This window comes from Rousettus aegyptiacus, unplaced genomic scaffold, assembly GCF_014176215.1.
Source record: "Rousettus aegyptiacus isolate mRouAeg1 unplaced genomic scaffold, mRouAeg1.p scaffold_m13_p_5, whole genome shotgun sequence".
Lineage (NCBI taxonomy): Eukaryota > Metazoa > Chordata > Mammalia > Chiroptera > Pteropodidae > Rousettus > Rousettus aegyptiacus.
In genome coordinates, this window is record NW_023416308.1 from 85,132,211 (window position 1) to 85,158,492 (window position 26,282).

Here is a 26,282-nt window from a genome sequence, read left to right on the forward strand (position 1 = left end):
TAAATTAATTTAGTATCACAGCTCCGTTTATTGTTTCTGTAGGTTGATTAGGTAGTTTTAGAGTTTCTTTTATTCTTTGATTAGGAATTTTGCTCAGTGTTTTTTAATAACAGAATCGCCAGACCAGTTTATAAATTTTGAGAGTCTGTGTGAGTGTCTTAATTTGCCTATTACAATGGCAGCACTTTCATGTTTGAATGTAGCCAGACCTGCCCCTAATATTTTTGGAGCCTAAAACAAGAGTATAAGTGGAAATTCGTATACTGTAAGTCTAAATATTTAAAAGTTATAAATCTAATTATATATAATAAAGCTATATATAAAATCAAGTTATATATAATAAATGGTTAAATAACATTTTCTAACCTCTTACTTTGATAAATATGCCTTCAAAATAACCTGGAACCACCTTTAAATTTAGGGGCCTGCCCCATTCTCTTCCCATCCCTAGCTACATCTCATAACATGTATATATGGTTACCCCAGGAAGCACAAGCAAGCTCGCCTCCATTCTGGGCACCCCCATACAGCTGTTCCTTGGCCATTCTTTGCATCTCAGGGTTCACACACTAGTGACACAAGTGTCCTTTTGGGGACAGACAAGGTAAGTGGCTTCTGTAGGCCCTGGAAGTGAAAAGGGGGGTTTTGGCTGGGAATTCTGAGGCCCCAGGTCCTACATAGGTCATGGTTTAAAAGGTAAGGGGGACCCCTGACTGGGCTGTCTCCTTGACCCTCAAAGATTCCTCACCTGGAGAAGAGGAGCATGGCTGAACGAGGAGTAGAGTAGGGACTTTTAAAGCCTAGGGCTCCAGTTGGGCCATTGGTCCAGGTCTAAGGACACTACTGAATATGAGTGAAAACATGACCAATTTCCAACTGGCTTTCAAGCTTCTGAGCTTGAAATCGAGTAGTTTCAACCAAGTAGTTGAATTGGCCTGAGGAACTTTTGCCGTTTAACCTTTGAAGGATCTAAACACCAAAGTCTAAGAGTTGAGTAGCAAATAAGTAATGACGATCAGATCGAGTTTGAATATTCTCATATTTTTTAGTTTGTAGACATGCAGACATGCAGTATAAAATCCCTGCAACTGTGAAATTGCCTATAAGAATTGTAGGTTGTGCTGAACACTCAAATTGGTAGGGCTCCCATGGGCAAAATCCTGAGGCTCTTTAAGAAAAAATTACAAAATGTAACTAGTAGTAAGTGAGGTGCAACAAGAATCAAATAAATATAATACATTTTTCTGGAGAAGCAGATTGCATTGCAGGTTCTTTTAAACAATGATGTTGAAATACCGAACATAACAGCAGAGGTAGAAATGTTATGCCAGTTTTCACAGTAAAATCCCCAAATGTGAAAGCTCTTCTTTCCGCAAAGGTATGTGGAAGCAGTAATCTTTGCATGCACAATTGAGTTGGTGAATGTAAGATAATTTTCAGTCCTATGAGTTTTTCAAGGAAAGTGCAACTGGTCAACCTTTAGTGTTTTCTTTGCCACAGAATATAATTCTGTTTCTGTTAACATAGTCTTTATGAAAACTAGTTCCCAATAAGATACCTTAATACATCTTTGTGTATAATACATGCTTGAAGACAGTGTAGTATAATGGTGCAGTATGGTTGGGTGGGTTCTGAAATCACAATTCTGGGTCTTGCTCCAGGTTCTCCCACTTCCTGTCTACCTGTGTGACCTTGAGCAAGTTATTTAACCAAGTTTCAGTTTTCTCGTCTGTAAGGTGGGTTGAATAATAGCATCTCTGCTGTAAAGTGGCTGTAAGGATTAAAAATTAGGGATATAGAGTTTAGCACGTAGTAAACTATTAGTCATATTGAATTGACAGATTAATGAATGGAAACTAATAATCATCATTAGCTCACTTGTATGAGTAAGGTCTAAGGATTTGTATAAAGGTAACATTCTATAGTAAGAGAACCTTTCCGTGAGAACTTATGGGGTTGTAAAGAAAATTGCATTGTGGATATTGGCCTTCTTCTGGAATTTTCCTCTTAAGGTAAAGTAAGTAATGTTTTAACATGCTGCTAGTGATCATTCCTGGACAGGTGCTGAGAGCTCAGAGGTTCCTATGGTTGCTATGCACCTGCCTCCTGTCCTAGACAGCAGACTGTAGTCCTTACCTATCCACAAAGAACCCTAAAGTAGCCAGAGCCCGAAATGTAATTTATTACTTATCCACAAAGTGGTATTAAAGGATATGATTTTTCCTCTTTGAATATAAAATGGAAGAGGACGAAGGAAAATCTAGGAAGTTTCTTTTTCTAAGTGAATATAATGCACAGCCTCAGAAAATGTGGGGAAAGGATGAGAAGAAAAGTTCTTTTTGTTTCTAGATGCACTATTCATCTCACTTCCCAAGTAACTAGTGGCTATCATTATTTTTAGTGATTTATGCTTAGACTCCTTCAGGAATAATCAAACACTGGTCTCAAATGTAGACATGGAAGTTACAGGTCATAGCAGACTCATAAAATAGAACCTGGAGTGAACTTGAGATTGAACACGGAATGGGACAGCATACTTCTACTATTCCTGTGTCTTCAGCTCTGCCCTGGAGCCTTCTCCAATGGGGGTCAAATGGCCCATGTAGTACAGGAGTCCAACCTTTTTTAAGGAGTGGCTTCTACTTAACTGATTTTTAGCAGCCCCAGTGAATGCACCTGCTTTTTCTTCTTTAAAACCTCAGTTTTCTCCTTTATGAGAAGGGTGACAAATGCCCAACTTGCCCAGGTGCTAAGAATGAAATAAGAGCCACCTACTATAGGACTGCCAGTAGCGTACTAACCTACTCCTCCTCCTCTCTGTTGTTTATGTAAAGGTGAGTGGTTTCACTGGTTATTAAACCTCTCTTCTTTGAGGCACTAGAGAGAAAGCCACAAATATGAGTCAGAGAATTTCCTAAATAGGAACAATTTCAAATTTTCTACCCCTGTTCATCCTCATACACATACTTTAACGCTGTCAACTATGTTTTCTTTTTCATTCTTGGCATTCAAAAACTCAGCCTCTAAATTTCAGTTTTCTCCTCTTTCAAACGAGGGAAAAGAATAGCTCCCACTTCATAAAGTGGCTGTGAGGATGGAATAATATAGGTGAAAGACTGTGTAACTCCAATAAATGCAGTCATCTTCATTAGAAGGAGGGGCAAGGGAGCTGTGAAATCCTATTTGGAACCGAAGGTTTTAATTCTGAGCCTATAATAAAAGGAATGAGACCCATCCCAAAGTAGAAAACCAAATTATCCTTTTTGAATATGGCTTCCAACCTTGTGAAAGTGAAGAAATCTGGGAATCTGAGGACTCTTTGAAGGGAAAGCAGGAAATCCTCAGTGATGGGTCCTCACACAATCTAACTGGCCCCACCAGATCCCATAGATCATGTAACCTTAGGATTTTTAGGTCTTCAGTTTCCCACTTCTTTATAGTGAACTCTTTACCATTCCCTTTACGCAGTGGCAGAGCCTTGAAGCCCACTCTGTGTGGTGGCATGTGGAATCTGGAAGCTTCAAACCCTCTGCTTCTCCCCACAGCAAGAGTTTTAGGGTGAGGCACTGTGTTTCGCTCATCGCCAGCCCCCATTTCTGAACCCTCCCGGAATATCTAATAGACATTCAAGAAGTGCCAGGTGGAGGAATGACACCAATGTGGTTGATGTCTTTGTGTGCACATCCCCAGATCTTCAAAGACCATATTTCTTAATCTGAAAGCAGTCTTAGACACAGCCTTCTCCTCCAGGGATACGGCTCTTCTTTGAAGCAGGCATAAAATGTCGGTGCTGCCAGGTAGACCTAAGGAGGGGCTGCCAAGATGTAACTTTTTGTGCCTTAACCACTGGAGGCCATATAGGCAACCACTGGGATCTTTAGAAGTGGAGACTTTTGCATGTGGTAAAGGTTAAGGAAAATCTACTTCAGTCTCAGCCCCAGCCATAGGAACTGGGCTTTACCGAGCCCGGTGCCAGACAAGTTGGCCATGTTGTTATGGAAATGCCCCTGAGGCATGAAGGAGCCTTCTTTAGAACAACAAAGGAAAGACAGAAAGGGGGGGAGGGGAAGAGAGAGAGAGAGAGAGAGAGAGAGAGAGAAGAGAGAGAGAGAGAGAGAAAGGAAGAAAGAAAAAACTCTCCTGCTAAACCTAAGTAACTGCTAACAAACAGGTGAAGGTTTTTTAGAAGTGAAGGAGCTTGAGAATTTAGATGTAAATATATGGAAGCTGGAGCATTTAAGCCTGGGAAAATGGCCCCCTCGAACTCAGAGACATTTTCCCATTTTCTCAAATTAGGGGTATGCTGGGAGAACTCTGGGCTCCTGGCCCACAGGAGAGCTGAGGAAGCTTTTGCCTTGACCTCTCTTGCTGGGACACATTTTCCTCTCTCTCAACTATCATTGTAGACTTGGGATTTCTGGTGACTGAACGTTCTGTAATTCCTGGTGTGACCGGTAGCTGTGCTGCATCTCCCTGGGCCTGATAGTGTCACCAGCAGTGGGTGGATTCCCAGTGCTACATCCTTCATTCTGATGAGATTGGTTGCTCAGGTCACTGCGATGTTGTGATTTATAAGAAAAATATATGTTGGCCACTCAAGATGACCAAAAATATATTTCTCCTATATATTTAGTCATCTACCACAGTTTCAGACTCACATCTCTCAAAACTCTTGAAACTTCATAAGTGTTGAGAATGACAAAGGTGTCTTTTGTTAATGAGGTGACTCTTGAACCCCACCAAAGGATGGGGACCAGTTGGCAGGGGAACCAATCACGTGATTAAAAAGTTGGAACTTTGAGTTTTACCCCCTGACTTCCAAGGAGGGGAGAGTGCCTCGGGCTTGAACCAATCACCAATGGCCAATGATTTATTATTCATGCCTTCGTAATGAAGCCTCTATAATAACCCAAGAGGATGGGGTTTGGAGAGCTTCTGGATTGGTGAACATGTGGTTATTTGGAGAGAATGGTGTTCTTGGAGAGGGTGTGGAAGCTCTATGCCCTTTCTCCATACCTTGTCCTTGTATCTTCCTCATCTGGCTCTTCTTGAGTTACAGCCTTTGTAATAAGCCAAAAGATAGTAAGATGTTTCTCTGAATTCTGGGAGTCACTCTAGCAAATTAATCAAATTCAAGGAGGGGGTTGTGGGAACCCTCTGATTTATAGCCAGTCGATCAGAAGTACAGGTGCAATCTGGACTTGTTACCTGAATTGTTACTTGGCATCCTGAGAAGGCCAGGTCTCTGGAACCTCCAATCTGTAGCTAGTAGGTCAGAAGCACAGGTGTAACAACCTGAGCTTGTAATTAGCATTTGAAGGGAGTTAGGGGCAGTTTTTGTGGGACTCAATCTGTGGAATCTGACACTGTTAGACGTTAAAATTGAGTTGAATTTTTGGACACCTTGCTGTTGTCCAAGAATTGCTTGTTGTCCCCTCTACACATTGGAATTTGGATTCAGAAACCCATTTAGTCACCATGGGGAATCCTCATGAAGTTCTTACTACAGCTTTTGGCCACAGATGTCACAGATGGTTTTGTGCCTCTAAAGAAGCTACTCCCTGGCCCTGAGATAAGTCCTTTGGGCTACTGGTTCTTCCTCATCAGATGGCTGCCTGAAGTTAGTACTTCTTTCCCTAGACTGTTGATGTGGGTGCTTTAAACATAGTTTATGAGGCTGGGAGTCATTTGTACAGAGGAAGCCAGAGGCTACTTAAACAGTTCACAGTTGATAGAGAACTTTTGAAAAATAAACCTCCTTAGCATCCTCCTCTTCTTACCAAGAGCACACCTGGGTAGCCTCTCCCTTATCCTTTATATGATTTGGGTGGGGTTGACCTCACTCACAACTACAGAGGTGAACCACTAATGACATAAGCCAAACAGCTTATGTCAGTGGCGATTGGTCACCCAGTTAGAGCTAGTGAAGTAGATACCTTTTTTTTTTTTTTTTTTCTGAGCTTCTGGTAAAGAAAATCTTTCTTTCACTGAAGCTTTGGATGAGAATATCTCATTCTACGGATGGTGTGGTGATAGAATTTGAGGTCTGTAACTATGGTAGCAGTTTTCTTTCGCAAAGCACTTACCTCTGTATAAGACTGGTCGCTTGCTGTAACCAGTAGCTAACCTAGTGTAAGGTAGATTTGTGATGATGTGATCTGAGCTGCTAGAATAAGATTTCTTGGTTAAATGAGCTGCTAAGCCCTTTTCTTCTGTCCTTCGCCTAAAAGCTAATTTTAAAAATGTTTCTCCATAATTTTTACTGTATCTTTCCATGAGTACATTTGTGCATATTTAATATAAAATTAAGTCATAATTTTGTTAAAACAGCTTATTTTCACCTTTTAATATTATTTAATTAATTTTATATTTTAACTTTTTATTAAAACAGTTTTAATACAGAAAGAGTAATACAATGAACATCCAAATTCCCTGTACCTAGATTTAATAATTACTAAAATTTTGCCATATTTGCTTCTTCTATATACAAGGCATTTAATATATTTTGGTTTCTCTTAAGATTGCATAAATATTTTGCCTTTTACTATATACAGAGCATCTAAAAGTGCTTAAAAGCCAATTTTAATTGTTTCGTAGAACATAGTAACCTTCCTGTTGAGAATTTGTTGAAGAATTTTTAACAAGCTCTTTCCAAGTCTGTATCGTGGCTGGCTATCAGCATCCATGGGGCCATGGATCTTCCCTTCCTTTAGCTGTGTCAGGTGGCTCCAGAGCATGGCTCCCACCTTCTTCTGAGGTAGAGACTGGGGTCAGAGAAGGGTGTCTGTGATCCCTGCAGAAAGGCAGCCTGAAATGGGAACCAGAGAGGAACATCGAGTTGGAAAAAATCATTGGGAGGTCTTAGACAGGTGGTAGGGAGCAGCCTTACTAACAGTTATAATGCATTAGAGATTCTAGGATGGATATATGTCATTATAAATTTATCTAAACCTATAAACCATACAACACCAAGAGTGAGCCCTAATGTAAACTGTGGACTTTGGATAATAATGATGTGCTGATATAGGTTCATCATTTGTAGCAGATGTGCCACTCTGGTGCGGGGTGTGGGAAATCGGAGAAGCTGCGCATGCGTGGGGCAGGGGCTGCATGGGAGATCTCTGTGCCTTCTGCTCAACATTGCCGTGAACGTAAAATTTCTCTAAAAACTAAAGTATTTTTTTAAAGGTTCCAGGATGGAGATATAAGTCCTCAGTTGTCAAAGACTGGCAGGTATGTGGGAAAGGGTGGAGATGGGGAGGAGGTTCAAGTTCTATCGTGCTGTGGAGTCTAGGGTGCTATAGATATCATTTCCCCAAAGTGGCCTCTACTTATTTTGCTTTGTGAAGCTCTTGCTTCTATCCTGAGAAGAGCCCCTCAAAGCCACTGTTTGACACACCACTGTGACTGGATAGATCATCTTACACACAGCAGTTATACACTAGCCAGAGCTGATCACAGGGCTAGGCCCATGCTCAGAAATACTGTCTTTATGATGCGCATGGGCATTGGAGCTTGTGGCTTTGGGCTTGTGGTTGTGGACTGAGAAAATTGCTTCCTAGGTTTCCAGGGAAGGTAGGGGAATGACCCTCTTGCCACCACTTATTTATTCACTGATGGTTTCTTGGCATGGGCACTTGGGGATGGATGTGAGTGACAGGCAAAAGACTTTAGGAGTTTACAGGGATGGTTGGATAGGCAAGGTAGAAGAGTACATCCTAGCGCACAAGGCTAATCCCTACCACGTATTCTGTCATTAATAGAATCCCAAAAAGGTGGCAGTTAAAAGTGCACTTAACTATTTCTCAGTCGCTGGGAAGATGAGAATGGTGAAGGTTTTGTCTCTAGCCTGTAGATACTCTCAGCTTCATATGGATGACAGATCTGTAATAAAAGTGATAAGCAATAATAGATGGACAGGTTCACATTAGCACAAGTTTTTAAAAAACAAAAAGTTTTAAACAATTCTGAATTATTGTTGGTACCCAGTCTTTTTTTCTTTTTTCAAATATAGTGTCTAATATGAAACATACAGTTTATCAAGAGAAAAATTAATTTTGGAGATGCTGGAAGCCCAGATTTCTTGGATTCCTCTTGGTAAGCATGAATCCTCAATTCAGGTCTGAAGACAATCAGCCATGCATCTTCTCTGAATCCTTCCCTTTGGGTAGCTGGTAGCTGAGCACTTTTCTGGGTTCAAGAATACTTGCTGGGTTTAGGAACACAGAGCCAGAGAATCAGTCCTGATGGGCTTCAGAGAAGGGCATCTCTGTATCCCATGAGATTATGAACAAACCAATACTATAATAGAATGATAGCTTTTTGAAGACACCTGGCCAGTCTGGGAAGGAAGAGCTAATGTGAGAGCAGGTACCTAGGATAAAGGAAAGAGTTAGTGACTATGATGCTCTAAACCAAGACTCAGAGCACATGGTCTCTCTGAGCCAGCCACGTATGTATGGGCAGAATCACTGGTGTCAAATGTGAATGCTCCTGCTGAACCTGTATCGATGGGTTTTGTTGTACAGATATGGCCTGGGGTTGGAGAGGGCAGGTAAGCCAGACAGCTAGGGTCAGCTTGGAGCTGGAAGGGAAGAATTCAGTCCTGGTGAGGGTGTTCACCAGGCTGAGAGTGTTAGAGCTATAACAGGGCGGAGAGACAAACCAGGGGCTCCCTGGGAGTCCTGGCAGCAGCTTCTACCACTTTGGATGCTTGAGAGATGGAAGGATGCCAGGGAAGGCTGTTGGGTGTTTCTTTTTCCCTGTGAAATTATAGAAATGCTACCTTTCAATCAGCTGTTGAAGGAGCTGCCTTTAAGAGCTTCAAGTGAGTCAAATTAGGGGATAAGAGGAAGGGAAGAGTTGCTGAGGTGAAGCGCGCACCATGGGTCACCTTCTGCCTTTTCAGCAGCCCGTGTGGACTTTGCATACCAAGTTTCGGTCTGAGAAAATTCTACTTCCCATACTCTGTGTGTGAGAGAAAGTGTGTGTGTGCGTGTGTGTGCGCGCGCGCACTTTCCATTCTTTACAGCAGTGCTTTTGATAAGCAGTATAAAGTTAAAGCCAAGAACTATGCTTTTCATTTTTGGAAGTGAAACGTGAGGAGCCTAGAGGACTCTCTGTAAGATAAGAGCTGTGTGACTTTGTGTGAACTACCTAACTTCTCTGAGCTAAGTCTGCACCTCCTTTTCAAGCCTGTATAAGGACTGGATAAGGCGATGTGCAGTCCTTTCTTCAGGGAGGGTAGTGGACCTGGCAGACAGAGCACCGAGGGGCAAATTTGCCAGTATCTCCACATTTTGTTTGGCTTTAGCTGGGGTGCTAGTGTCCCCTTCACCTGCAGGAGGTGTCTTGAGTCACTGCCCATGGTAGAGGAGAGAAGGTGGGGTCCACCTTGAGTCCAGCTCTCTTGGATGAGGTTAGGAAGTGCTGACCACAGGTCTGAGGCCCTGAAGAAGTGCTACAAGGACGGTGTTTCTTTCCCGTTGGCGCTGCAGTCAGTTCCCAACAGTTTGACACAAATAAACTGTTCTGGTAGCTGTTTCTTATTCCACTTTGCCTCCTGTGTGCTGCCCGCCACCCTTGCTGGTCACCGGGGCTGACATGTGGGGAAGAGTGGAAAGCCGCCTCCCCGACAGTGTGTGTCATTGTTTGCTCTCTGTGGAGGGAGGGTGTCCGGCAAGGGCTGGAGTCTGCACTCTGGCTGTTGAGGCCTGTATTGAGGCTGCAGGGGGGCCTGGCGCCCTGGGAACGCACATGAGCTTCTGTCTTCAGAGGCTGGGCCCCTGGTCCTGTGTTTAAGTGCTGGTTCTGCTCTTGAAGAGAGAGTTCATTCCCCTCCAAAACAGATATGTAGCTGTGGGTGCCTCAGAGAGTTGCAAGAACCAGAATAAGAGTTTGTGAGCAACTCTGGCCAGCACTGGCCCACAAGAGGTTCCATTGAGATCCTTCACACACATACTCACACTCCAATCCCTTGAGCCCCTGCTGGCCTGGCTAGAGAGCTGTGTGAAAGGGAGACCTCTGGCTGGGACTCCTGAGGGGCTTGTCCTAGTCAAAAATGCCAGGGCCCTGCCAATGGAGGCAAAGTCTGGATCAGAAGTGATTCAGCAGTCAAATAACGGAAGGATGCATGTGGGACTCTTTGCACATGTCCTTCCATTTCCTTCCCCACCAGCAGGAAGGGCGAGGAGGTTTAGACAGGTTAGGAAATTTGTCACCCAGTAAGAGAGCTGGGAACTGTGGTCTCAAGTTCAGATTGTCCCAAAGCACTGTCTGAGTGTGTCTGCCCACCCACTCATTTGTAAACGCTCCCTCCACATGGGCAAGGCACATGCTTTTTCTTTTCATTTCTCTCAGGAACAGGCACCCAGTGCAGAAGTGGGCCCTGTAATGGCCGCTGACAAAGTGCTTAATGGAGATGTTACTGCTGATAAACCACAGTTGAAAAGGGAAAGAGGCAAGCAAGCTGGCCAACATCAAAGCTAGTTTTGTTTTTAGATAAGAATAGGTTTTACTCTGTGGGCTCCAGATCCCCTTTTCCCCAAATCTCAGACAGAGTTAGCTTTAAATAGAAGCTCTCTCTCCCCCTTTCTCCCCCTCTCCCAGTGAGTTAGCAGGCAGGCCTGCTGGGGTCAGGAAGTCTTCCTTCTTCCTTCCTTCCCAGACAGCCAGGCCACTGCCCTCATTTGCAGTGGACAACTTCGGGGAAGAGGGAGGGCTCCCGGCTGCCTCAGGAATAAACAATGCTGTCCCTACCTCAACGGTTTGCCTTAGTTTTTGTTCTTCAAAATTTTTCACTTGAAATCATTCAGAAAATATGGGTATTAATTAGAAGAATCTGGAGAAAGAAAAGAGATCCCAGAAATGTAATGGACTTAAGCTACAAAAATGTAAAACATACTTGTGATGCTGTGTGTGCATTGACCTTCCTCCTTAATTAAAACTTAGCATGGACGTGATGTCATGCCCCTGGTAGCAGGTGTGTTCCAGGTGAAAATTTCAGCTAAATGTAACTAAGTAATAAGTCATCTTAATGATTGGGTGATGACTGAACTAAATTGTAATCTAGGCAGAAGCATAGATTTTTGACAGTTTTAGAGAGTGCTTGTGGTGTGCGAGTGTGTGAGTACTTTATGTGCTCTTTAGGACGTAGGTGGAGCCAAAGGAGAAGTGTGTGTTTTCGGCATCGGGCCACATAAGAGCAGGTGCTGGCCACATCGACACATAGAAGTTGTTGCTTGCCCTAAACGTTAGTGAACTCTTTTCTGTTATTTCACTGGCTCAGGGGAAAGAAGGAAGGCAGCAAGTTAGGATTATAAACATGACATAAACCTAATCCTTTTAAATTACTTTATGCAGCACTCGAGTTTTGATTTGGCTCTTACCGAAGTCCTTATAGCTTTTCAGAAGATGGAAGCTTCTTAGGAGCCCAGGCAGAGTAGGGTCTCTGTTGAGGCTGAGCAAGCTGGTGACCATCCTGTGCTCTCTTTGTTGGGAGCCACTGATGGGCTGAAACCAAATGTCTCATGAGGCTTCCATCCACTTTTACACGAGGCCTTGGGTGATTTTCTTATCAACCCAATACCATTGTACCCATCTCCCACCTGGGGCTGGACAGAAGTCAGACAGCCCACCTTGCCATCACCCTCTCTCATTCTAGTGCCTGTGTGATCACATTCCCCTGTGGCTCTCTGGAAAGCCCCCATAGGAGTTTGGAAAGCGTTCTGGCAGTGGTTGTCTTACATGTGGTTCAGTTTTCAGGACACTTAAACAAAGATTGTCAGTCATTTGTCTCTGGCAGCTTCTTTTTTTCTGTATGTCTATTTTCTAGAGAGTTTCAGGATTGATTCAACAGTATAACTCACCCCGCCCTTTTTTTTGGGGGTATTCCTAATGGCTTACTAGCCCCAAAGTAATAAAAAGCATTTGTGGGTTTTTCAGGGCATTTCCACATTGGGCTTCTAATCCCAGAGATCAGAAAGATGGCCCTTTGGGTGACCTTTTTTGTACTTGCAAAGCTGTTGATCAGTGCAAGAAAGGATAAATTTAATTTGTACACACAAGCCAGTTGCAAGACTCCCAGAGTGGGAGGGAGAATTTACACGCAGTGGCTATTCATTTACCACATCATTTGTGCAAATCTCTGTTGCCAGGGAAAGGGATATTGAGGTGACTAAGGCCTGGTTCTTGCTCTTGAGTTGTTCATGGGTTGGTGGAGGAGACAAAGTTGGGCACAGGTCACTACAATGTTATCATGTAGAGACAGAGAACTGAGAACTAACTGCTGGGCCCCTCCTTAATTCAAGATGCCTTCTCTGAGCAACACGGGTAGAGGCCTGCTGGCTTGGAATATGTTTTTTCCCATACCTGATGGAGGGTTCCCGTCTTTGGTGGAACAGCCTACGTGAAGTTTATGCACACTACACAGCTAAAGAGAAAAGTCTCTCGTGTTCACTAGATGCCGGATCAGCAGAACCTTACGCTAGGTACTCCATGGGCTCATACAAGCCATGAGAGTCTTGTTCTTTCAGCCCAACTGCTAATATTCTTTAAATAAAAGGTATTTCAGAGCAGAAATAGGTTTAAATAATTTGTCTATCATCTAGAAATTAGCAAATTTTACTTTCGAAGGAAGTGGAGATAAACATATGGTGGTCGGGCAGAAGGGGTATAAATTATCAGCATTTGGGGTTATTCTGTTTTCATATACAGACAGAGATTCCCATGGACATAATTTCCAACTTGTTGATATGTTGTACCCTATTTTAAGAAATTTGTCAGATTTAAACATTTTTCTTCTTTTGTGAATAGTTTATTTACTCCATCGATTACGTTTAATGTATTCTGTGCGTGTGAGTGTCGGCCTCTTCAAAACTGTTGACTTCATCATCTATGTGCTGTCGAGAAATGAGATCTTGATGCCCCCCAAATGAATTATGAAAAGCTTTTCATAGTAATATAATTGATCCACTGTTGGCCACACTTATAAAAAAAATAAATGTAACGTGTTAATATTTCATGAGTGCCCACGTTGCCAGCTCTTTGCAATGGGACCAAACCATAAAGAATGAGAATTGTTTCACAATAGCCCAGCACATGGACAGAGTGCCAGGAAAGAGTTCGGGTCGACTTGAAAGTTTGCAGTGCAACAGGGCCATTGAAAAACAATCCTCTGACTCATGTCAGATTGTTATAATTATTTAATGTCCACAATGCAGCCTTGTCCCCATAGATTTATACTGGAGAGATTTCTTACCCACACATTGTGGTTATTAGCTGGAAAGAAAGCGGCGTTTGTTTATAGTGACATGGGGTGTATCTGTATGGCAAAGAAAACACTGGAGATTCTGTCTTCTTATGAAGGAGGCAGGAATTTGGCAGACAACCTGTAGGAAATTGGGAGACATGTTCTCATTACTTTTCATATATGTGGGTGGTTACACCTAATAACTATTAAACACCTTTCATTTTTAACTTTTGTCCTAAACTCTTTGAGAGAATGAAATTACCTGCTTACTTTTTCTCCGTGTGGTATCATTCAGCGGATGTGCTCCAAAATGTATCTACACTTATAATCATTCCGCCTCCATTAACTCTGGGGTCACGAACACTCTCTGGAACGACTGTTAACATTTGTATAAAGAGTAGATGCGTTTTGAACAGCTCTCACATGGCCAGATCTCATTAAGCTCTTTCTAAGGACCTGGAACTTTTTTTTTTTTCAGTATCGAAAAATAAAAGTTGAGGAAGTAGCACTTTGGGGCCTCTCTGGGGACATGTCTGGTTTGGAGATCAGTGGTAGTGCTAATGACCCAGAGTCAAGGCGTCCAGCTCTTTGAGAGATGAAAGCCCTTTGAGTCTGGGAGGGTCAGTCAAGTCCAGCTCCTCAGAACTGCCTTTCTGTCTGTGCCTTCTTTGGCCCTCCTCTCTTTCCTCACTTGGAACTCTCATAATTGCCTTTGCTGTCAGAGTTTCAATATCAATGGGTTTCTCAAGCTTAGAAGGCAACAGGGAGACATTGAACCAGAGTAGTGTGAAATTGTCCTGAGGCACTCACAAACTGGGGTGTGCAGATGCAATTTATAATTGCACCGGAAATACTTGTAACCTTTATCACACTTAGTGGTAGAAATGAAAAAATCTATGTGAGTCAGCTTAGGACTGACTTGGGACCCATATGAAGCGACTGAATCTTTGGTTTTGTAAGAGAACTACAGATAGGAAGCAGATGCAGAAAATAGACTAGAGTTAAGTGTAAATATATTTTGACCCCCAAATTAGTAGTTATGGTATGTTCAAGGTTTTTTATACTGTTCCTGGTCCAACAGGAAGTCTGGGAGAGCTATAGGAATTTGGGGGCATTTCTGATGGTTTATAGAGACCAGAGAACCTAAATTTTAGAACTGGGATTGTCCTGGAAAATTTGAATGTATGTTGACTGAAATACAAACAATGGGGTATTGAGAGTGATGCAGATAATGGGCTGATTAAGAGAAAGGTTTACATTTCAGCATCTTCCCAACCTTGTACTAGTGATGGAGGCTGCATGGTTGCATTGTTATCACTGGTGGGAAACCCCGAGCTGCTTGTGCAGAAGGGATTACTTTCTTAATTTAAAACAAAGAAGAACCACCTATATGAGTATTCATTTTGTAATCCTTTATTTAAACAGTACATTTATGTCTTACATACTCTTATATGTGTGTTATATTTCACAGTAGAAAAAAATGTTTAAGAAACACTCTTATTCTGTTATATATCGGCCCAGTTTTAAACCATTTGAAATGATGGATTGAAAACATGTTATTGTTTCACAGACAACTAAATGGCTTTTTGGTTTTCATATGATAAAAGCACAGCCAAAACTTTGTTTTCTTAACCTGGTGATGAGCTCTTCGAGGACAGGGACAGTTTCTCATACTTCCTGGGGTTGGAGGTGGAGGAATTAAGTAAGCAAAGTAGTGGCCAGGTGGGCAGGGATTTAGTGTTTGCAGCCCAGGGCCTGTGCAGGGAGGGGAGAAGGTAGAAAGTGAAGGGGGTGGAGTGTGAGGTTTTGGAGGGCACTGTGTGCCATGCCATGGAGTATAAACTCCTCCATCATTGCCGAGCCAGATGGGAGATGTTTTAAGTGGGGAAGCATGTTGATATGACATGATCTGGTTTGAATGAAATATGCTCAGGGCTCTTACCCTACAGTAATTTTCTACAACCTACAAGACATTGCTGTTCTGGGGTTGGAGAGTGGCTTGATCGTTATGGCAGCATCATGGCCATGTAGCCTAAGAGCGCCCCTGCCCCCATCCACCCACAGGCCATCAAAAGTCTTCATCTCTAACAGCACTTTGTCTCTTGAGAAGAAAGGCACAGTTGTTTTTCCTTTCTTCCTCTCTTTCCTCTGGCCCCCAAAATGTGCTCCTTCTCACTCAAACCATGATCTCAGACCTTAGTAGTTACAAGTCAGACATGTCATGGACCTTCTTTGAGATCAGTTGTCTACAGTGGTGATGCAATCAAAACACCCTTAAGGAAGGCTTTGGAGTAGAAACTTGCCAGGGTCATGAGACATGCTTGGGTTGAAAGAGGAAATGTGATTACATTAAAAAAGTAGACTACAAAGTAATGCCTATTCCATGATTATGGCTACTGTTCCAGGGGACAAGGACCAGAAGGGAACCCAGACAAATGAAAACGTTTGACTTGTAAGGGCTGTGAAGGGTGAGTGTTGGTTTCCCAAAGTAAAATAAGTCCATTATGATAATGATTTTGTTGGGCCAGTGATGTACATTAATTTTAAGAAATCAAATGCGAATAATTATAATATAGCAAGAGCGAGTCTGAAAACCAAACTTGGGAACCCAGGAAGGTAAATCGCACTTCTGTCTCTCCCAGGCTGGTAGCAGAAATGGCTTGGAGGCAAGGGAAGTGTTTGCAGCCGTTTGGGGGCTCTGTACCTCTCTGAGCGCTTTGTTTAGTCTTCACCTTGGCCTCTCCACTACCTTGTTTGCCCTTAAAGTTAGGGAAGTCAACTCCTATTACTATCCAGGGCTTCTGGAAGCAGAGAGAGTTTCTCAAATTTGTCCACTTCTTTGTTGCTATCCAAAGCCAGATTCTGTGTGGGACAACTTTCTTCAAGGCCCTGGTGTGATAAGCCATTGAGAAGTGTGTAAAATAACTCTTGGTGTTTTAGTGACATGTTGGTACTTTAAGAGCAGTGATTTGCCATTCCTTCTGTGAACACAAGAAGTCCAGACTTTTGAGTTCTAGCCCCAGTTTCATCATTTTCTTGCCCTGTGATCCTGATCTAGTCCTTAAACATTTCTGAGCCTTAATATTAATGAAGGAAGAAAGTAAAGAAAGAAGGAAAGGAGGGAGGGAGGAAGGGAAAGATTAACGGAATCACATGAAGGGATACATGTTGCAAGCTTTTAGAAATTGTTAAAGCTGTACCTACCTGTGAGAGGATATTTCTATTCATAACTGTATCACATCATGCAGACAGAGGAAAGCGAACCTCTGTCAGAGTTTAGTTTAATTTCTTCAGTAAAATGGGGACATTCATTGGTCATTTCCTCAGCATGCAAATGGAAATTTAGAACTTCATCTACATGAATCTGGGGTAAATTGTCTTTGGGATGGAAGGCTGCCTTCTGTCTTGCTAGGAATCTAAGGTAGTACTGGATTTAGAACAGTCATGGGAGTCCTACAATAGGGTGACCTCTAAATGGATGTGCAGATCACATCTCATTTCATTCATTAGCTTCTCTCTTTGGATTCCATTTAGCCATGTATGTTGGAACTGTAATTATGAGTGAATTATTTCTCTGTAGTATGTTAGACCTGAAGTTAGTAAATAGTGTGGGAATCCGAGCAGGTGAGCGGGGGTTCATGGATACCGTAAACCTCTAGTCAAGGCCTCACATAACGGGACATCCTTGTTTCACATGGGAATGGAACTGTGCCAGAGAGACCAATGAGGATGCAGAGCCATGCCTTCGGATCTGCCACGCTCTGGTTGTGCGATGCCCACCTAGTTAATTTACCTCATTGCAGCTCAGGTTTTTCATCCAAGAAGTGTAATTAGGAAATAGGATCAAAAGAAACAAGGCAATATGTTCACAATTAACTCCTATGATAGAGAAAATACATTTAGGCATACAATTTTTAATGTGTTCAGATGTGTACTGTCTTAGTCTGTTTGGGCTGCTATAACAAAATACCATAGACTCGGTGATTATGTACAACAGAAATTTATTTCTCACAGTTATGGATGTTAGAAGCACAAGATCAAGACATTGGCAGATTTGGTGTCTGGTGAGGAGGTTCAACTTCCTGCTTCGTAGATGGCAGTCTTCTCTGTCTGTGTGGTCACATGGCAGAAAGGAAGCACTCTGTTCTCCTCGGCCCCATATAAGGGCACTGTTCTCATACATGAGGGCTCCACCCTCAGGACTTAATCACCTCTCAATGGCCCCACCTCCAAATACCATTATGCTGGGGCCAAGGGTTCAACCTATGAATTGGAGGAGAAACACAGACATTTAGTTGTAGTAGGTACATTGAGGAAACAATAGACATACATTCTGTCATAATAACAACATTTTTATAACTTTTACTATACATAGATAAATTTGTTTTGATCTTCACAATTACCTTATGGGATAGGTACTATCATGTTCCTGTTTAATAAACTGGGGAAACAGAGGGACATGAAGGTTAAGTCCCAGAGCTGGTCAGTGGAAAAGCTGGGATTTGATTCCAACCGGTCTGGCTCTAGAGACCCTCCTTCTAACCCTATGACAGTCTGTTCCAAGGTAATAAGCCCCAGATATACTGGGTGTGGTATTCCCTGTTTGATGGATTCATTCGACACCACACATAACTTGTATGTCATATCGAGAGGAAATAGGTTTGGGAGGCTGGCCCCAAGGTAAAGAGTGTGCACATCCCGGCTAAGCAGAGGCCTGAGAGCTCTGCTCCCCTGCCACGCTGCCTTGAAGAATGGCGTGCAGTGGCGCTCTGCTGAAGGAGCGCTTGCGTCTTAAGAGGGCCCTCCTTCTGACAGCGTGGTCGCACAGATAAAATTAGCATCCATATTAGTAACGCCGAACCCCAAGAACCACGCAATTACCTCATGATTTTATTTAATGACTCTGCTCTTTTCAGAGCTCATTGGGCTAATCTTCAGAGCATGTCCTGATTACATGTTATAACAAGTGAACTAAAAAAGCAATTCAGACCTAGCTCCGGTTTAATTTGTAGTTTTTACATTTCAGGACAATGTTCTTAGTAGGTAAGTGTCCAGCACCTTTTTTTTTTTTTTGCATATGTCAATTTTTACTTGTTTTATAGTTTCCATTCCTCCAGCACATCTCATGTGATAGTAGCAGTGAAGCTCTCCTGGATCTCCTTCACCTTGCTAATCATAATCAGCCCGTCTCTCAGACTCTTTAGGAAATGTTTAATGACTAATAATGCCTTGCAGGACTTGTGTGTGGAGCTTCGGGGTCTCTTCTAAATGGAAAGCCAAATTTGCAGGCACTTGCCTGCTATGTGATCTTGGGATCTTGGGTAGTTTACTTGACTTCTGAGCTCTGATATACTTGCCTATCAAATGTTCCCACTTTATAGCAAGGCCTGCTTCACAAGATTGTGCTCAAGCTTAAATGAGGTAATTCTCTAAGAAGTGCCTGGTCCCTAGAAGGCATTAGAAAGTCATTTGCTGGGTTAGCATAGGTACTGAGACTGTCCAAATTGCTGCTCTTTTCACCTTTCCATCCAGAGATGCTTTCTTTAGGTGGAAAATGCAGGAGGGAAAAGTAGAGTAAGTAATTCTGTGACATAGATCATTTATTTTTCCTTTAGGCCATTTTGAGAATAGACCAAGCTATGTATGGGAAAAGGTGCAAGGCTGGGACGTGACACATTCATTGTGTAATGTACTGGTTTGATGTGACAAAAGCTCGAGTTATGATGAGATATGTCCAGTGTCAAATTTTCTTATCAAAAAAAAAAAAAAAAACAGTGGAGGAAAGGAGAAAAACACATTTACTTAACACCTATTATGTAACAGGCACAGGGGATACAGAGGTGAAAGTGACAGTCGTTGGAGGGTACAGAGGGTGTGAGTGCCAGGGATAGGAACTAAAGAGTTATTGTCCATAAAATGTGGTAATATGTAGATGGAGGTAAGCAAAAGGCTCGGGAGGAGCACCTGAGTGTTGCCAGTTTTCCCTTCAGCAGATGGAGGCCCGCCTGCCCCACCGCAAACAAATATTTATTCCAAATCTTGGGACGCTAAGTGATTTTGGCTTTCCACCTCTCTGAAATACTAGAAAATGAGAACTTTTATAACATTAGGGAAATGAGATCTAGTTTTGCTCATATACTTCATTTTTTCTTTCTTTCTTTATTTGGCTAACTTTTAAATCCTTTGAGGCTTTTATTTTTTAATTTATTTTTCATGAAATCTGCACCTACAGTGCCTAGTTTGTTTATTCATCCATTCATCTTTTTCTGTCAAGTTTTATTATACTGTGTGATAGGTTATGTAAATTACACAGAACTAAATGTACAAGGGCACTGGGTTCTACATACAGTAGGTATTCAGCCCTTGTCTGCAGACTTGTCTAACAGTATAAACAGTAGTCATTCTAGGCAGGTGCTGTGATGGAGGCTGGAAGTTGTGTACAGGATAGAATGTGAGGGCGTGTCGGGGCCAGCAGTTTCGTCAAACAGTCAGATTCTGAACAACCATCTGTGCCACTTGCCGGGGCAGCTAAGCTTTCACCTTTTAGAGAAAACAAGGTCTTTAGAACCAGCGTGTTCTTTCAAACAATACTGGATGCTGCCTGATTGTTTCCATCCTGGAACCAAGTTGTTTTAAAAAGAAATCTGGCTGCTTTGTTAAGATAAGAGACTGTCGTGTGAAAACTGCTGAATGAGAGCTCCCACTGGAGGCTCCTTCTCTTCCAGACCCCTGCCCAGTTCACTCCCAGCTGGTTCACGTGGTGATGAGGGAGAGGGTTTGGGACAGACTGCTGGAGCCCCATTCTCCCAGTTCCTCCCAGTCCTGGACGCTGGGATGAGTGCAGGGTGGAGAGGTTGGTGGGGTCAGGATCCTGGCCTCATGGAGCCACGCCGACCTGGAGGCTTTCAGTGGTTAGTAGTGATGTCACCTGCCAGACCGTTGTGTTGCCCCTGTTTGCCTTCCTTTCTGTCACCTTCTCTCCAATTTACACAATCATTACTTGAGACAGTACTGCTTTTTTATATTAGTTTTTAATAATTTTGTGTGTTTTATCTATTAGATGTTCTTAATTTAAAACACTTTCTTTTAAAGTTCGTGAGTGCATTTTTTATTTGTGTGATCATGAGTCGTCAGTATAAGAAAATGTCCGACTCCGGTTTGTAAAATCTTCAGAAAAGATAGTGGTATGACTAGAGTACTTTGTGCAATTTATGAATATGGCTTTCGCCTAAGATCTGGAACAAGGCAGTGATGTCCATTCTTGCCTCTTCTACATAAAATTTTACTGCAGGTTAGGACATTAAAGACATCCAGATTGTAAACGAAGAAGTAAAACTGTCTATTTGCAGATGAATTGAGCTTGCATGTGAAAAATCTTAGGGAAAACACACACACACACACACACACACACACACACACCATGAAGCTATTAGAGAACTAATAGTTGAGCAAGCTTATGGGATACAAGATCAATACAAAAATCAATATGATATATTAGCAAAAAACAATTTGAAAATGAAATTTCAAAAACAATTCCATTCAAAATTGAATCAAAAAATAAAATTCTTAGGAGTAAACTTTAAAAAAGGAATGTAAACTCTCCACACTGGAAACTATAAAATATTGCTGAGAAAATTAAAGATCTAAACAAATAGAGCGGTATTTGATGTTCGTGGATTGGAAGACTCAATATTGTTAATTCTTCTCAAACTGAGTTATAAATTCAATGAACTTCCTATAAAAATCCCAGCATGTTTTTTTTTTTTTGGGGGGGGGGAAGGGGAGTAGAAATTGACTAGCTCATTCTAACATTTATACAGAAATGCAAAGGACCCAAAACAAAGAAAACAATTTTGAAAAAAATTTATAGAGGGTTACACATTTGGGCTTCAGAACTTACTATGAAGCTACAGTAATCAAGACGATGTGCCCCTCGTGTAAGTTTGGATCAGTGGCACTGAATCGAGAGTCTAGAAATAAGCTATTACATTTATTGCCGATTGCTTTTTCTATAAAGGTGCCAAAGCAATTTAATAGAGTAAAAAAAATAGTCTTTTCAACAACTAATGCTAGGACAATTGGATAGGCACATGCCAAAAAAAAAAAAAAAAGGAAAAAAAGTCACTTTAAACATTTACCTCACACCATACACACAATGAATTGTAGACCTAAATGTAAAAGCTGATGCTAAATCTTCTAGGGGGAAAAAAAAAACAGCGTAGTAAAATATCTTCGTGACCTTGGGTTAAGCAAAGAGTTCCTAGATATGAAACCAGAAGCACAGCATGTTAAACCACTTTCTAGAAGATTCGATAGCTGTGCACATGAGACCATCTTACAATACCTTTGCTAGTATTGAAGACAGTCTTTCTGAAAACCTTTACTCATTCAGTTGGTGAAAGCGAACATTTTTTTTTTCTTTTTGGCATGTGGCTATCCAATTGTCTTGTTCGTAGTAAGGTCAAATTTTTAAAATTTATAAGCTACTCAAAATTATTAAAACTTTTGGGACTATTCTAGACCTCTGTTCTAAATCCTAACCCACCAAAGCTTTCAGGAGAAAATACTTCCTTGAGGAAGAAGATAAGTTCATGAGGCTTCGTATGTTGAATTACACATTTCCTTGTCAGCCGTGGATCCCACAGACCCCCCATGATAGATCTTTAGTGTCTTTTGTCCTTCAGCAAAGACAGTAGTGTGAGTGGTCAGTTTTTAAGAAATGAACAGCAGAATGGAAAATGGACATAGGCCAGACTTCTACAGTAATCAGGTGTGGTAAGAAATAGTGTGGAATTTGAAATCAACTTGCTTGGGTTCGAATCATGGTTTACGTATTGTCAGCTTTTCAAACCATAGGCCCGTTACTTAACTCATCAAGTCCTTAACTCCATCTGCAAAATGGAGACGTGAAAATGCTTTCTCTCAGGATTGCTTTGAATATCAAATGAAAAAAAAAATGTTTTTTTCTTCAAATGAAATAAAATTTAGTGTTATACCTGGCATATAAGAACCCATTATTAGTTAATATTGTCATTAGTTGGATTTCAGATCCCTGAGCTTGGAGCTTGGACCCTGCCTAGCACTTCCTGAATGAGGTTCTTCCAGGCATTCCATGCAGTCTTCTCTCTCTCTCTTTTTTTAAAGTACAGTTCAATTGAAAGATGGGAAGCAGGGTATTTTGTCACTCCAGATATGATTTCCTTTGGGGCTGCTGTGCTCCCTATGGTTTGAATTCATAGAGTAACTAAAGGGCAAGAGGGAATTCCTCTCAACTCTCTGTCTCTGAGAATACCTCTGGGTGCTAGTGAGATGTCACTCATCAATTCTGTTGTTATTTGTTTTTAGGGCTGTAAGCCCTCTGAATAGAACCCAGTGGATTTTCTTAAGTGCAGAAGAATTAAGTGAGGTGAGGGAAAATCATTTAGACTTTATTATCTCCAGCGAACTATGCCTAATCTTGCTTTAGCCCTAAACTTACATATCCTAGCTCTAAATAGCTTGAGAGTACTTCACAGTCACAAACTCTACATTTTAATTCTCTACATCTCCTAGGCACCTGGCTGAATGCTAAGCAAACAGTACCATTCAGGAGATGTAGGAATTGTGCAAGCATTTTCTGAGTTTCCATATAGATGAAGTTAAGAAATCATGTTTGTGTTAAATGATGGACATATGCATACTCTCATTTCATTCTCTTAACAACCCTTGGAGGGAGGTTAGGAGAATCAGAACACATTATCCTTATTTTACACAGAGAATAATTAAGGCCCAAATAAGTTAATGGCTTGCAAAAAGTGATATAGCTCTTAAGAGGAAAAGCAGAGATTTGAATGCAGATCTACCAACTCTAGGTTATAAGGTCATTCTCTTGCTTTCTGTTGCTCACGTTGAAGACTGTCGTGTGCATCAGATACCACCAGATCAATGGGTTTGTCCTAGTGATAGCACACGCATCCTTGTTTGCTTATTTTTATATTTTCGAGAGGAAGAAAAATTTTTTTCACATTCAGTATGTGGAGAATGAGAAAAATCCTAGGCCCAAAGGATTTTACTCCCCCTCCCTCTAACTCTTTGGACAAACGTTTATGTTTTATGGACTTCATATTGTGTATTGCCCTCTTTGAGCCAGGACAGCTCAAATGGATGCTTTTGTCACCATCTCTCCTTTTTTGGCATTTGTCTCCCTAGCCAGTGAAAAAATGAGAGAAAATGACATTTCTTGGCAATGGAAAGTAGCAGTTGGTGAAACTTTAGAAGAGAAGTGTATGTGTGTGTGCGCGTGCGTGCGTGCGTGTGTGTGTGTGTGTTTCAGTGAACAAGAAGGGCCACAGCGGAGCCAGTTGTTGGTTAATTTGGCTGAAGCATGTGTTTGCTTGCATCATGATTGTCAATAAAGATCTTTAAAAATCCTAGCTTGACTCTCGAGGGCCAAGGGGGTTGCCCTGAGCTGTCCAAGATGGAGATCTCTTCCTGGTGGACACTTGATTCACAAGTATGCTAATTATTCATTCTTCCTCTGTGCGGCCTGCTGAAACAATCACCCAGCTTGTTTGGTGCACAGTGTGGCATCGGACAGCAGGCCTTTTTATGTAACTGATGGCTTTGTATGTTCATATTGTTCTGTTCTTATTTTATAGCTTATGCAGCAGACATTCGAGTCAATTAGCTTCTTGTCTTACAAACTGGGCGCTGCTGTTCCAGAACTGAGTTAGAAGGGTGTGTTCGAAGGCGACCGGGGGACCTCTCTCCTTTCTTTTTGTGTTGTGTGGGTTGGTTTCAAGTTACAGCGTTTTTATTGGCTCTTCTTGGCTGAACCTTGGTTTCAAAAGCTGGCATTTGGGAGTTGAATTTCTTAAAGCCATAGCTTTTCTTTTCACAGAATTGAGGTCTAGCAATACACAGAGCTCACCCCAGGGCAGTGTGACCTTTTTTTTTCTTTTCTTTTTTTTTTTTTTTTTTTTAACCAATTGGTATGTATGTATATTTTTTTATATTGCTTACTAGCCAAAAATCCAGTGAATGGTTTCTGTACTCAGTTTCTTCACTAGTACCAGCACAGGCTTTCCCTCTGTAGAATCCTTGTTTCTTTTTCCTTTGCATTTTTCTGTATAATCGTACTTTTGTTTTATTTTTTTCTCCTCTTCCTAATTATTTTCTTCACCAATTTTTTTTGTGTGGGTTGGGGCAAGGGGCGGGGAGGAACCTGCCTCAAACCCTTTTGGGAACAAGTTGGAATATGAATAAATTAGTTAAATTCTGTTATGTATATCCCACAAACTATTTCTGCATGTGATAATGTTTATGGGGCATAGATTCACTGTTTTAAGCTTATGAGGATTTTTAAATATTAGAAAGAAATTTACCAAAAAAATAAAAGTAATGAAAATTTCCTGCTTCCTCTTTCCATTTCCTTTATTGTGGTTTTAGCTCTTCAGCCTGATTATTGTGGCCATGGTGGACCTGTAGGTACCCTTGTCGGAGGAGTTCCCCCTAGACCTGAGTGCAGCAGGCAGGATTTTTATCCAGCACCCTCTGACCCAGTAGAGCTTATGATTCTGCATGGCAGAGACTCATGTTTACCCTTGAATCCTCAGTTTTCCCTGGTGCCTGGCCCAAGGCAGTTCTTCGGAAAATATACCAGAGAATGAAAGAGCAGAGGAGCCCATCCGCCCAACCTATCTACCCTCCCCTCTGTGTAAGCATCCATAGCCTCTACTCAACCAGAAAATCTTCACTCGGTGCTTTTGGCTATGTTGTATAGCTGTGGTAATTAAGGGACCCTGGATGTGCTTTGGGCAGCAACTGACTTCTTTGGAACAGTCTGTGCCAGCCATGATTAAAGCATAAAACGTTGCTTACCCTCATATTTGTCTTTAGGAGGAAAATCTAAGCCAAAGAAAAGGATCTTGGTTTTATTTCTTATCCTTGCTGATTTTGAACATTAACAGTGCTAATACCAATCCTCGAGCCAAATAGTTTTCTTTACCCATATATTTATTGAGCATATTCTTCATTTGGGGCTCCACTGTTAGCACAAGAGATGGAGAAGCATAAAGAGGTGGTGTGCTTCCACTGGCCCTTTACTATCTAGTTGTAGAGATTGGGAATGAACTTGGGTATAATTATGAAAGCCACAAGGGTTGTTAGAGAATATTGAGCATGTACTATATCCTGAAGATGGCACATGGTGCCTTACTTGTAATCGGTTATTTAATTCGTGACAGGATACATGTGTATTAGCATCATGAGACTGTTGAGGCCGTCTTTATTTCTTTATATCACCAAAGACATTTAAAGGCTTTTTAACAGAAGGCTGGGATAGGAAGAGGGTTAGCAGCTGTCTGTCAGACAGGTCAAGGACATTTCTTACTGGCAAAATCAGAGAAGTTTGCTGAGCTGGACCTTGGGGGTGGAGAGATTGAGGGAGGACAGGTGTAAGGACATAGAGGCCAAGGGGACACCAGAGAAGGGACCTTGCGGGAGTGTGTGTGTGGAGACCCGGTGTCACTAGGAAAGAGAGGAGCTTAGCCTTGCTGAATTGGAGGATAGAATTGAGAGAAAGGAGGGTGACAATGACCCAACAAAGAAAAAGAATATGCTGGGGACTAAGCTATACTTCACTGGGCAAATGAGGTCATAGGACAGCCAGCTCTGCAGAGATCCACAAAGGCTAACAGTGGGGGTACCCTAATGGACACAGTGGGGATGAGCATGTGGCCCAGATGGAAAGACCCTGGTCTGTCTTAGGGGAGTCAGCTTACTCTTATATTTCTCTGCAAATTTCAAGATGCTTGGTTCCTCCAGTGAATTCTTGAGCATTTTTTTTTTTTTTTTTTTTTTTAGTAAAAAGAAATATCTGCAGTGAATTCTAAAACATTACTTTTTTTCTATTTTAATTTCTGAATTCCTTGGTGAAATCAGAACCACTCATCTTATTATATCTCTACTCTACTTATGTTGTACTTACTTATATTGTATCTGCCGATATTGTCTTGGCAGGAAGTAGGCAGCCTCCCCTTGGTTGACATACGTC

The 26,282-nt window shown here is 41.8% G+C and overlaps 1 protein-coding gene across 12 annotated transcripts in view; it reads left to right on the top strand.

The window, feature by feature from the left end:
* The window catches only part of TEAD1 (TEA domain transcription factor 1), a 248,626-nt gene that overhangs the window by 116,417 nt on the left and 105,927 nt on the right, over positions 1-26,282 (top strand). The gene's annotated exons all lie outside the window — the stretch shown is intronic.